Below are 13,141 nucleotides of genomic sequence, written 5' to 3'. Positions count from 1 at the left end.
CAGGGATGTAGGGGAGATTAACATGTTTTTGTTTTGATCCCAAGGGTGGGGCGGGGAACGGACTTGTAAGAGAACAGGTGGCATTTATCCACTTAGAAGTCGAACCACTTTGTGATGGGGGGGGGGCTTGGTTGTTGCCAGCTGAAAAAATCCTAGTACAGACTCTGAGAGGATTATATATATGCCCAAAACAGGAGGCTGTGCTTTTTTGGGTCTTAGTATTGTTTGGCTGTATTGCTCCACTTCGAGACCCTCCTGGAGAGAACCGCTCCAGGGAAGACTTCAAGGCTTTGGGCTCTGGCTGAGGCTCTGGTTTTCAGTTGTTCCAGGTTCTGGCAGCAACTCTGGTGGACTTGCTGGTCTGCTGAAATCCTGCTGACTACGCCAGGAGAATCGTTCCTAGGAACTGATAACCCAGATGGTTTCGTTCTTGTTCTCCTTAATCTCTTTCCCTCCTGTCTAGGGTAGTTGGGTTTTAAGGGAGGTACGCTCGTTTCATAAGTTCATAATAAAGTATAATTGTTAAGGAAACTGAGCCTACACAGGGACTTGAATTTCTTATGTAGCAGACCATAACAAATTTCTACTCCTGCCTCCACCTCTGGGGTCTGAGACTGCAGTAGTCAGGCCACACTCAGTTCATCAGCACTGGGGGACTGAGCCAAGCACTTTGTGTGTGCTAAGCAAATATTCTACCAACTAAGCTGCCCCAGCTCCTGGCTTGGCTTTTATTTTATTTATTTATTTTTGGGGGGGGGGTGACAGGGTTTCTCTGTGTAGCCTTGGATGTCCTGGACTTGCTTTGTAGACCAGGCTGGCTTCGAACTCACAGAGATCCACTTGCCTATGACTCCCAAGTGCTGGGATTAAAGGTGTCCAGCTCCTGGCTTGGCTTTTTATGACAACTTTGAGGTTGGCCTTGAATTTACAACCCTCCTTTCATACCTACTGGATTACATACCTGCTCTCAGTCTCATTGCCTCTTACAAAGATCTTTGTGACAATGTCTTATCTGCAAGATCCAGAGTACGACCACTCAAGATTCTCAAGTTCATAAGACCTACAAAGTCCCTTTTGTCATTAAAAGGTAACAACTGGCTGGGCGTGGTGGCACACACTTTTGATCCCAGCACTCTGGAGGCATGGGCAGGCTGATCGCTGTGAGTTCAAGGCCAGCCTAGTATACAAGGTAGGAGGCAGAGGCAGGCTGATCTCTTTGAGTCTGAGGCCAACCTGGTCTATAAAGAGTCCAGGACAGCCAAGGCTACCCAGAGAAACCCTGTCTTGAGACACCAAAAACCAAACCAAACAAAAAAAACAAAAAACAAAACAAACAAAAGCTAACAATGGGGGCTGAAGAGATGGCTCAGTGGTTAAGAGCACCACCTGCTCTTCCAAAGGTCCTGAGTTCAATTCCCAGCAACCACATGGTGGCTCATAACCATCTGTAATGTGATGTGGCGCCCTCTTCTGGCTTGCAGGAGTACATGCAAGCAGAGCACTGTATACAATAATAAATAAATTTTTTTTAAAAAAGCTAACAATGGGGGGTTTTAGGAATGAGGACGTAGATGCTTGTTACAGGAATGTGATCCTACTGTGAACTGTAAAAACCTGTTGTTTCAGCCAGGCGGTGGTGGTGCACGCCTTTAATCCCAGCACTCGGGAGGCAGAGGCAGGCAGATCGCTGTGAGTTTGAGGCCAGCCTGGTCTACAAAGCAAGTCCAGGACAGCCAAGGCTACACAGAGAAACCCTGTCTCGAAAAACCAAAAAAAACAAAAACAAAGTTAACCCTAGGCCAAGAGGGGAGCAAGAAACCAGCTGACAGGGATTAAGTAGAAAGGGATTTTGAGAGGAGGAGCTTTTAGCTTTTGGGGCTGTAGGCTTTTCCTTTGGGAGGCGAGCTGAGTAGGAAGTGGGTGCTTTCTCTGCCTCTCTGAGCTAGCAGGTTTTCACCCCAACATCTGGCTCCTGAGTCTTTATTGGTAAAATCAAATGATTAGGATTTTCTTTCATTAAAAGGGCAGATGCTCTTGGGGCTATCAACTCACTACAGTGAATAAAGGTACGTTGTGTGAGTTGTGGGAAAATAGAGCCCTGGGGGGGGTGCCATTTTCAGTAATAAGGGCATCAGATGAGACCTGTGTCTTTCCAAGGATGCCTAATGGGTGAACAGAGCAGGGTTCTAGGAAAAACATAACTTGATTCAGAATATGTTCACCAAGGGACTGGTGGCATTTCTCAGTTGGTAAAAAATGTCTGCCACTAAGCCTGACCTGATTTCAATCCCTGGGGCTCACACGACAGGAGGAGGGAACCTCCTCTTTCGGGTTGTTCTCTGACGGCCCACTTAGGCATCCTGGAGTGCACACAGCCATAACTGTTTAAAGAAGCCCGTGTCTCTAACTGTATAGTCTCAACATATATAAACATAGTTTTGTCCAAAATTTCAGGTTTTTTTTTTTCCAAGACAGGGTTTCTCTGTGTAACCTTGGCTGTCCTGGACTCACTTTGTAGACCAGGCTGGCCTTGAATTCACAGAGATCCTCCTGCCTCTGCCTACCAAGTGCTGGGATTAGGGCGTGCGCCACCGCTGTCCAGCTTGTCCAAGACATTGTTTTTTAAGATTTATTTATTACCCTGTCTCGAAAAACCGAGAGAGAGAGAGAGAGAAGAGAGAGAGAGAGAGAGAGAGAGAGAGAGAGAGAGAGAGAGAGAGATTTATTACATATAGTGTTCTGCCTGCATGTCTGCCGCATACCAGAAGAAGACATAAGATCACATTATAGATGGTTGGGAGCCACCATGTGGTTGCGGGGAATTGAACTCAGGACCTCCAGAAGGGCAGCCAGTGCTCTTAACCCCTGAGCCATCTCTCCAGCCCTTGTCCAAGATTTTGGAGCAGCCGACCTGCAGTTTAGCTTTCTCACCAGTAGGTTTATCCTACAGCCTGCGCAGGCTGGCACCTTGCCCACAGGCTCGTCTTGGCCTTCCTCCAGCTTTGATGTCAAGGTTCTGTGGGCATTTGGAATTTGGAAGCCTTAGGATTATGAGGAGGGACAAAACAGTTTACTGGCCATTTCTTTTTTTTTCTTTTTTTCTTCTTTTTTTCTTTTTTTGTTTTTTGGTTTTTGAAACAGGGTTTCTCTGTGTATCCTTGGCTGTCTTGGACTCACTTTGTAGACCAGGCTGGCCTCCAACTCAGTGGTCTGCCTGCCTCTGCCTCCCAAGTGCTGGGATTAAAGGCGTGTGCCATCACCACCCAGTTTACTGGCCATTTCTTGTGTGTGTATGCACACGTGTGCGTGCATGTTTGTGGGTGCCAGAGGCAGTCATTGCATGTCTCCTCAGTCCCTCTGCTCCTTGGTCTTTGTTTGTTTGTTTCATTTATTTATTTATTTATTTTTGGTTTTTCGAGACAGGGTCTCTCTGTGTAAGCCTTGGCTGTCCTGGACTCGCTTTGTAACCAGGCTGGCTTCGAACTCACAGCGATCCTCCTGCCTCTGCCTCCCGAGTGCTGGGATTAAAGGTGTGCGCCACCACTGCCCGGCCCCTCCTTGGTCTTTTTGAGGCAAGGTCTCTCACAGAACTGAGATCCACAATTCAGCACACATAGGCTGGCCAGCATGGTGCTGCCCCAAGGACCCTCTTACATCTTCCTCCTCAGAACTTGGGTCAGAGGCACACACATTTATGCCTGTGCTGATGGAGTGTTTCCCCAGACTGCCCTGGATGTTTTCTCCTTTTCATCCTGGCTCTCATAAGGATTTGCAAAATAAGTCTTTTGCTTAATTTTATCTAGCCTGCCAGGCCACCAATGCTTGTGTATCTTGGGCATTTGTTTTATTTTCATTTTAAAGCTGTATTTATTTAATGTATATGAGTACTTTACATGCATGTATACCTGCATTGCTAGAAAAGGGCATCAGATTACATTATAAATGGTTATGAGCCACTATGTAGTTGCTGGGAATTGAACTCAGGACCTCTGGGAGAGAAGGTGGTACTCTTAACCACTGAGCCATCTCTTCAGCCCCCTTATTTTTATTTTCTTTTAATTTTTTTGGCAGGGTTTTCTTTTTTTGCTTTTAAAAAAAAATATTTATTTATACATTTATTATCATACAACATTCCTGCCAGCTTGTGTGCCTGGCAGAAGAGGGCACCAGATCTCATTATGGATGGTTATGAACCACCATGTGGTTACTGGGAAACTGAACTCAGGACCTCTGGAAGAGCAGACAGTGCTCTTAACCTCTGAGCCATCTCTCCCGCCGTTTTGCTTTGTTTTTTGAGACAGGGTTTCTCTGTGTAGCCTTGACTGTCCTTGACTCACTCTGCAGACCAGGCATTTTTTTGTTTGTTTGATTTTTGGTTTTTTGAGACAGAGTTTCTCTGTGTAGCTTTGACTTGCTGGACTCGCTTTGTAGACCAGCCTGGCCTCGACTCACAGAGATCTGCCTGCCTCTGCCTCCTGAGTGCTGGGATTAAAGGCGTGCGCCATCATGCCCAGCACCAGGCATTTGTATTAAGATTTTTATTACTTATTTATTTAGTTTTGAGACATGGCCTCACTATATAGTCATGGCTGGCCTAGAACTCTTGACTTACACCAGTGAATCCTGCCTATAAGGGTCCTGAGAAAATCACTAGGCTTTGCCAAGGATGTGGTGATCGTGTGTACCATCTCGAGACGGGCAGACATGAGGAGCGGCCTCTTGCCTTTCCGGTTGCCCTGGTCCAGGTGTTAAGGGATGAATGCTTCTTAGGAGAGACTATAAGGAAGGCTGAAAAGCTACAAAGCAAAGACCACTACCCTCGGGCATCACTGTTTCACGCAGTGAAAAACTGGCAAAGCTTAACGGCGTGAGCACTGGCATACCGTCTGTGTGGGAGGGGCTTACAGAAGGAGTAGCGTCTCTCTATGCCGCTGTTTTGGACTCTCAGCTGGGGCAACACACAAGAGCAAACAGGCAGACAAAGTGTGAGGTTGAGCATCCCAAGCCCAAGAATTTACCCAGTTCTCTCAATGTCAGTGTCATCTTGGGAAAATATACTCAATACGCACAATCTGTTCTCTGGAATCTTCCCAGTGCCACTCCTCGGGGCCCCTGTTTGTTTACCCCTCTGGAGGCCTTCCAGCGTCAGTGATTGCTTGTTCCAGCCTCTTCCCAGGTGACCAGGGTGACTTCTTCGTCACCCGGAACGAGATTGAACTTTCCGACTTAACTGATCCTGTAGGTAATAGATCAAGACACAGACCCACACACGCAAGTGTGTAAGCAGAGATGCACACACGTGTGCGTAAAGATGCACACGCACATGTGTGTAAGCATGAACACACACACACACACCACATGCATAAGCAGCACACACCCTGCAGATTGGGACCAATGGGGTTGACTGGGTGCTACCGATAATCCCAGCCCCAGGAAGATTCACTGGCCTTCTGTGACTAGCTAGAAGTACAGAATTTGCCCCACGTGGTGGATTCTGATAGAGCCCTGAGCAGAGGCGGCAAGGGCTTGCTCTTCTATCAGGAAGTGGTGGCACTTTTTTCGCAGATGGCTGTGCAAAGGGTGTTGGGACCAACCCTGACAGAGGCAGCCTGAAGAGAAGCCCTCTACCCCTCGGGGCCCTTCCCCCCTCCCCAGAGCTTGCCCATATTACCAGGTAATCTTCTCGGGCTTGACTAGCTTCTCCAAGTCATTAAGGCGCTGAAGGAGCTCCTGGAAACAAGAGTTTAGAAAGGGACCATCACGGGGCTGGAGAGATGGCTCAGTGGTAAGGGCACTGACGGCTCTTCTATAGGACCTAGTTTCAAATCCCAGCACCCACATGGCAGCTCACAACTGCCCGTAACTCCAAGATCGGATGGTCTCACATAGACATATGTGCATGTAAAACACTAAATACACATAAAATAAAGGCAAATAGGAAACATTAAAAAAAAAAGGGGGGGGGGGCTGGAGAGATGGCTCAGAAGTTAAGAGCACTGGCTGCTCTTCCAAAGGTCCTGAGTTCTAGTCCCAGCAACCACATGGTGGCTCACAACCATCTACAATGAGATCGGATGCCCTCTCTGGTGTTTCAGGCACACATGCAAGCAGAACACTGTATACCTAATAATAAATAAATCTTAAAAAAAAAAGTAATGGACCATCACTCAGGCCTCTTGTGTGCATGTGCATGTACACACAAGCACACATGCACTGCAAAGGAGAAAAGGAACGAGATGCACAGGGCTCTTAGTGAAGGGATGGTTTTTGGGTTTTACTTTCTCTCCTAGTCTAATGTGGCAGAGACAGCCAGGTTCCTGGTTCCTCTCCTGACTAACAGGTAGGAGGAAGGAGGTAGATTTCAGGGGGCAGTGTGGTAGTGATCCAGTACAGTATGCCGGTTGGTATTCATGCGGGGCTTAGAATGCTGGCCCCGGCTTCGTTCACACCAAAAGCATCCAGCTCTACAGCAAGAGGCCCGCCTTGCCTCTCCAAACGGAGGTACCCGGGCACCTCAGCGGGCGCAGGCTGTCTGAGCCACGGGAGGAGAGAGACACCTCAATGAGCCCCAGCAAGTGCTCAGAACTTCAGCTGTTCTTTACAACTGGTGCTGACCTCCAGGATCTAGGGTGAGATTCCAAACAGACCCTTCACACTCAGGGGTTTGGGAAAGGCCAGGCATAGTGTTGCACGCATGCCCATTGTCATGGTTTCTTGCGACATGGCTGCAAGGATCAGGGGATCAGGTCAGCCTTGGCTACACAGTTCTGTACAACGGCAGCTGTACTGCAAGGAGACCTTGTTTCAGCAAACAAACAGAGAATGAGATCCACTCCCCACAGCCGAGGCAAGGGGTACAAATGTTCCCCGGGGCCTGTGGGATGCTCAGGCTGGTGTGCAGGTGGGACGCCCCTCAGGGCTCAGCCTCCATTGGCCTGCCTGGCCTCCGTTTCTCTTTTGGACCTCTCTCCATCCTTCCTTCCTGATGCCCCTCCCCCCACCCACCCCCGTAACCCTGTGGCCTGCTAATCTGGTTAGAAGATGAGCCCGTGTGTTCAACTTGAGCCGACATGCTCTGTTTCCTCGTGCTTACAGGACAATGTACACTGGGGCAAATTTCTCCCTCAGGAAAATCAAGGCAAGATCAAAGTGTCCCCAGGCTGCCGTAGCTTTCATCCTGTAACCATGAGGCACTGGTTTTTCATCCCTACTGTCCCCTCACAAATTTCCTCATTCTCCCCTGTGGAGTCTTGGGTGAATGTGTGCTGTTGACATGGGCACAGCTGAGTCAGGAATCCGGAAGCTTCAGAACCACAGAGGAACAGCAAAGCACACCCCATGCCACCCCTGCCATCCACGAGGCTCAGGGAAAATGGCTCAACTCTTTTTCTGGTCTGTGTGTGCATGTTGACAGTATTGCCGAAAGCATCCACTGTCGCACACACACAACCCCCCTGGATATTTACAGACTGCCCCTATGGAGGTCAGCTAAAACCTGCGTCCCTGCGCAGCTGTGTATTATAACAAGCCTGGCTCCTTGTCTATCTGTATGCAATAACCCTGCCTCCCTGTTCAGCTGGGTTTGTAGAGGTTTCTCCCTCTGAAAGCCTGGATGACTCAACCCCAACTTTCTCCCTGCAACCCCCCACCACCCAACCTCTTCTGTGTGTTTTCCTTTTTCCTTTGCTTCTGCCTTCTGCAGGCTGAAGGCTAGAGGCTGAGCAAAGAGCCAGCATTCCTTTAGTCTCCAGACCTACCTAAATTTTACTGTAGCTGATTGGCCTGGCCTCAAACTTGTAGCAATCCTCCGTCCTCTGTCTACCAAGTACTGCTGGGATTACAGGTGGTGAGGACCGTTCCCTAGGTAACTCTTTATTTGTTTGATTTGTGTGGTAGCAAGGAGGAAAACGGGCCCCATAGGCTTAAATGTTTAGGGAGTGGCACTGTTTGAAAAGATTAAGGTGTCTGGTCTTGGGGGATATGTTTCAAAAGCCTAAGCCAATCAAGATACTGACACTTATTATATTTTAAAATAGCCTTAGTTAAGCTGGGGCAGGGCAGATATCAATCCTCTAAACTACCTCCCATAGTGGGGCAGGCATGGGATCCCTGCCTCAATCCCATGCCATCTGTTTCCAATAACTTGTATCAAGCTACCTCCCATCCATAATCCCAAATACTTGTTAATGCTCTTTATCTGAGCCGGATTCTCCATCCACGCTGCCGGCCATGTGCTTCTCCAGCTAACCCATGGCGGCCTTCCTCTCTTCACTTCAGGTCTCTCTCCTTTCTCCTCCTGGCAGGCCTTCTTCTTCCCAGAATTCCTCTCTCTCTCCTAGCCCCACCTATCTCCTGCCCTGGCCAGGTGGGATGGCTTTTATTAAGCAAAAGGTGGGTCAGAGACAGCAAGCAGCAATCAATATCAAAATAAAATCAGATTATCCCCAATAAGCAGCTAGTGCTCTTGCCTGCTGAGCCAATCTCTCCAGCCCCAGACCCTGTTTCCTAGGGTCATTAATAACTTATCAAGTACCTATAAAACCGAAACCGACTTTGAGGGTAGCTGACAACATGACAGAATCTTGAGTTTTCCTTAAAAATACAGACTATCCTGGTGCGATGATTCCTTTAATCCCAGCACTTGGGAGGCAGAGGCAGGTGGATCAATGTGAGTTCGAGGCCAGCCTGCCTGGTCTACAAAGTGAATCCAGGACAGCCAAGGCTACACAGAGAAACCCTGTTTTGAAAAAAAAAAAAGAAAGAAAGAAAGAAAAAAGAAAAGAAAGAAAGGAAAAAAGAAAGAAAAGAAAATGAGGCAGCTGGAGAGATGTCTCAGAGGTTAAGAGCACTGTCTGTTCTGCCAAAGGTCCTGATTCAATTCCCAGGACCACATGGTGGCTCACAATTATCTATAGTGAGATCTGGCGCCCTCTTCTGGCATGCAGGTGTACATATAGGCAAAACACTACATATAATATTTTCTAGCTGGGCGTAGTGGCGCTCGCCTTTAATCCCAGCACTTGGGAGGCACTTGAGGATCGCTGTTGAATTCAAGGCCAGCCTGGTCTACACGGTGAGCCTAGAACAGCCAAGGCTAAACAGAAAACCTGTCTAAAAAATAAATAAATAAATAAATAAATAAATAAAATTTAAAAGTAGTTTAAAAAAAAGAATAAATGAGCAAGGGAGAAGAGCTGTGGCAAAGGGTCACCCCTCTTGTAAAATATGATCCCCATTATCCTCACCAATTCTTGCACCTTCTGTTGGGCTTCTTTCAGGACTTTCACGTCCTCTATGAGGTCTTGGAGCGCACTCGTGGGCTGCAAGGCAGAATAGGAGCTGTGTGAGGCCAGACCTGGGACCTCTTGTTTTGGCGGGTAGCTTAGGGGCTGAAAGGTAGCCTGGAGGAACAGAGGTTCTGTAGGGTCAGTGTACCCACCTTGCTTGGGCCGACTGTCTTTGAGATTCTTGGCTGTGCCACCTGGGAGGGTGTCCCGACTGTCAACTCAGACTTCTCCAGCACTTCCGGGGGTTCATCAACACCGGCCTTTGTTGGGGATATCTGTGAGGACGTTTGTGCGTACAGCGGAGCCCTCTCCTCTTCTGATTTCGTTAACTCCTGGGAGAGGTCAGGGGCCGTCGAAGTGGAAGTGGAAATGCTCTCCACCTGTGTGGTGATGCCCTGCACTTTGTCGTCCATGTTTTTTAGCTGCTGGCTGAGGTCCTGTACCTGGCTGCCCAGTTCCTTCACCTGGCTTTGCAGGCTCTGCGGAGTCTGTGACAGCTTTAACGAACTCCGCGCTTCTCCTTGGTGGTTGACACATGCGGGGAGCTAAAGGAGCTTCTGGCCTCAATTGAGCGGCCACTCTCAGCCGATGGGTAGTGGAAGTCGATAGATACCTCTTGGAGATTGAGGCTCTTGAGCATGGCCACAATCAGTGTGTGCAGTGCCGTAAAGTTCACCGCGCCCACCTCTGGAGTGCCGATTGCCAGGTCCGCCAGCTCCCTGAGGGAGACCCTGTTGGCTGCCAATGACGACGGCATCTTGTGCCCCGTTGGGGGGGTGCAGAACCAAGGAAGAAGGACGACCAAGCCCCCCTTGCTCCTGTCAGGTCTATGGGGCCAGTGGCTGGTCTCAGCAGGTGGCCCTGCTTGTGGGTTTGTGGCTTCCAAGTTGGAGCCCTGGGCTCCACTCTCCTCGCCAGCCCGGCTCTCTCGGCCAGTGGACGTTTGGAACGAGGGCGCACGGTTTGCGCCCCCGAGTGGCTGAGGCGCGGGACCGCGGAGATTCTAAGAACCTGCGCTTGGGCCAGCTCTTATAGGGACTTTAAAAAAAAAAAAAAAAACCTACAGGAGAAGGCTTTGCCACACCCCCCAAGGTGCCACTAGAGTTTTCCAGTAATGCTCCCAATGAAAAGAGGTAATGAGACTGGGCCAGAGCGTTTGCGTCACGGACAGGTCAGTTTGGGAGGAGAGACTGCGGTGGCCTCCAGTGGGCTCACTACATTCAAGCCCCTCAACCCAGAAAGCCGGGTCCACTAGGTCTTGCAGGCCACCAGGGACATAATGATTTAAGGGGCATCCTGGGGACCAGCATTTAGGCATGCAAAACTAAGGGATACAGTGCTTGTGGCCTGTGGGCATGAGGGGTGGGCTCTTTGCTTCTTAGGGGCAGTTTCTAGATAATTTTGTTCATTCAAGAGGTGGGCAAGGCTGCCCTAGCCTCAATTAGCTTAAAACAGGACTCTGCAACTCTCAGCAGCTGGGCCATCCTTGAAGAAAACAGAGACAGGAAGTAAAGCTCACAGAAGGAAACCTACCACGGTTGCAGAGTTTTATCTGTAGTTTAGTCTGTATGGGCTAAAGAGGAGTATTTTACTATTCTGTTACCTGGTAACAGAGGCCAAAAGGCCAACATCCCAATCCTCTGAGCATTTGTTCTTTGACCTTAGAACATGGGTTCTCAACCCGTGGGTCGTGACCCCGTTGGGGCAACCTAACCTATCAGTATCCTGCCTATAAAAGTGGCAAGATTAGCTATAAATTAGCAAGGAGATATTTTTATAGTGGCGGGGGGGTCAGCACAACGTGAGAAATTGTATTAAGGGGTGGCAACATTAGAAGGGCTAAGAACCACCTAGAACTTAAAGCCAGGCTTCAGGTAATCATGCCTATTTACTTTTGTTTGTTTTGTTTAATTTTTAATTTTTCGTTTTTTGAAACAGGGTTTCTCTGTGTAGCCCTGGCTGTCCTGAACTTGCTTTGTAGACCAGGCTGGCCTCGAACTCACAGTGGTCTGCCTGCCTCTGCCTCCCAAGTGCTGGGATTAAAGGCATGCACCACCACACCCAGCAGTACTTTTTTTTTTTTTTAAAGATTTATGTATTTATTATGTATAGTGTTTTGCCTGCAGGTACTCCTGCAGGCCAGAAGAGGGCACCAGATCTCATTATAGATGGTTGTGAGCCAACATGTGGTTGCTGGGAATTGAACTCAGGACCTTTAGAAGAGCAAACAGTGCTCTTAACCTCTGAGCCATCTCTCCAGCCCCAGTACTTTTTTTAAAAATTACTTTTTTCTTTCTTTCTTTTTCTAATTCTTCTTTTTTTTTTTTTTTAAGACAGAGTTTCTCCATGTAGCCCTAGCTGTTCTGGAACTCACTCTGTAGACCCAGTTCAAGGGTGGCCTGGAACTGAGAGATCCTCCTAGCTTGTTTAAAAAAATTTTTTTGGGGGGGTGGCTGGGCAGTAATGGCATACACCTTTAATCCCAGAACTTGTGGAGACAGAAGCAAGTGGATCTCTTTAAGTTCTAGGCCAGCCTGGTCTACAGAGTGAGTCCAGGACAGCCAAGGCTATATAGAGAAATCCTGTCTCAAACAAACAAAATATATTTATTATACCCTTCCTGGCAATGAGCAAAGAGACCTTTGTTCATCCTAGCTTGATGTGCAAAGTTGTCTTATGGCTAAGACACATAAAAATCAAATCAAATACAGGCAGCACAGACTGAAAGGAGTGGTACCTCAGAACCTCTGCTCTGGCAAGAGATCACATCCAAAGGCTTACTAGGTCTGTGTGATCCGGCTAGAATATCAACACGCCTTCAGTCCAGGAGACAGAGGCAAACAGATCTGAGTTCAAGGGCAGCCTGGTATAGAGCAAGTATCAGGTAAGGAAAAGCTTAGGTCGAGGTGTGGTGGTACATACATTTAATCCCAAACAAAGGTAAAGTTAGTTTGCAGAAAGAAGCACCTAAAAGGGGACGAATCAGAGAAAATTTGACAGAAAAGGATACGCCCAACTCTCATGAGAAGGGAAAGGGAAGCTGCTTTTGTTGTTTGTGTATTATTGGGGGCAGGGTTGCCAGGGTGATGGGTGGATATGAAGGGATGGGGAGACTCGGGTGCATGTGAAACTCAATAAAAAGCTAAAAAAAAAAAAAAAAAAAAAAAAGATTTACCCTGATGTAGTGGCTCACACCTTTAATCCCAGCACTCCGGAGGCAGAGGCAGAGGCAGGAGGATCTCTGTGAGCTCAAGGCCAGTCTGGTTTACAAAGAGAGTTCCAAAACAGCCACAGCTATTACACAGAGAAAACTCGTCTCAAAAAAACCAAACCAGGCTGGAGAGATGGCTCAGAGGGTAAGAGCACTGACTGCCCTTCCAAAGGTCATGAGTTCAATTCCCAGCAACCACATGTTGGCTCACAACCCTCTATAACGAAATTTGTATACATAATAAATAAATCTTTAAAAAAAAAAAAAAAAAAACCAAACCAGGGGCTGGAGAGATGGCTCAGAGGTTAAGAGCACTGGCTGCTCTTCCAAAGGTCCTGAGTTAAATTCCCAGCAACCACGTAGTGGCTCACAACCATCTATAATGGGATCTGAGGCCCCTTCTGGTCTGCAGATGTACATGTAGGCAGAATATTGTATACATAATAAATAAATCTTTAAAAAATAAATAAAATGTTAAAAAAAAAACCCAAACCAAATAAAAAATAACTTACTATGAATTTGTGCCTGCATGCATATACACATGTGCACCATAGGTGTGCCTGGTGCCCACAGAAACCAGAGGGCCCTGGATCCCCTAAAACTATCGCACAAGATGCTAGAGCCAAATCCTGTTCTCTGGAAA

The sequence above is a fragment of the Acomys russatus genome, unplaced genomic scaffold (assembly GCF_903995435.1).
Source record: "Acomys russatus unplaced genomic scaffold, mAcoRus1.1, whole genome shotgun sequence".
In the NCBI taxonomy this organism is placed as follows: domain Eukaryota; kingdom Metazoa; phylum Chordata; class Mammalia; order Rodentia; family Muridae; genus Acomys; species Acomys russatus.
The sequence above is the reverse complement of the archived record's forward strand: the minus strand, read 5'-3'. Positions refer to the sequence as shown.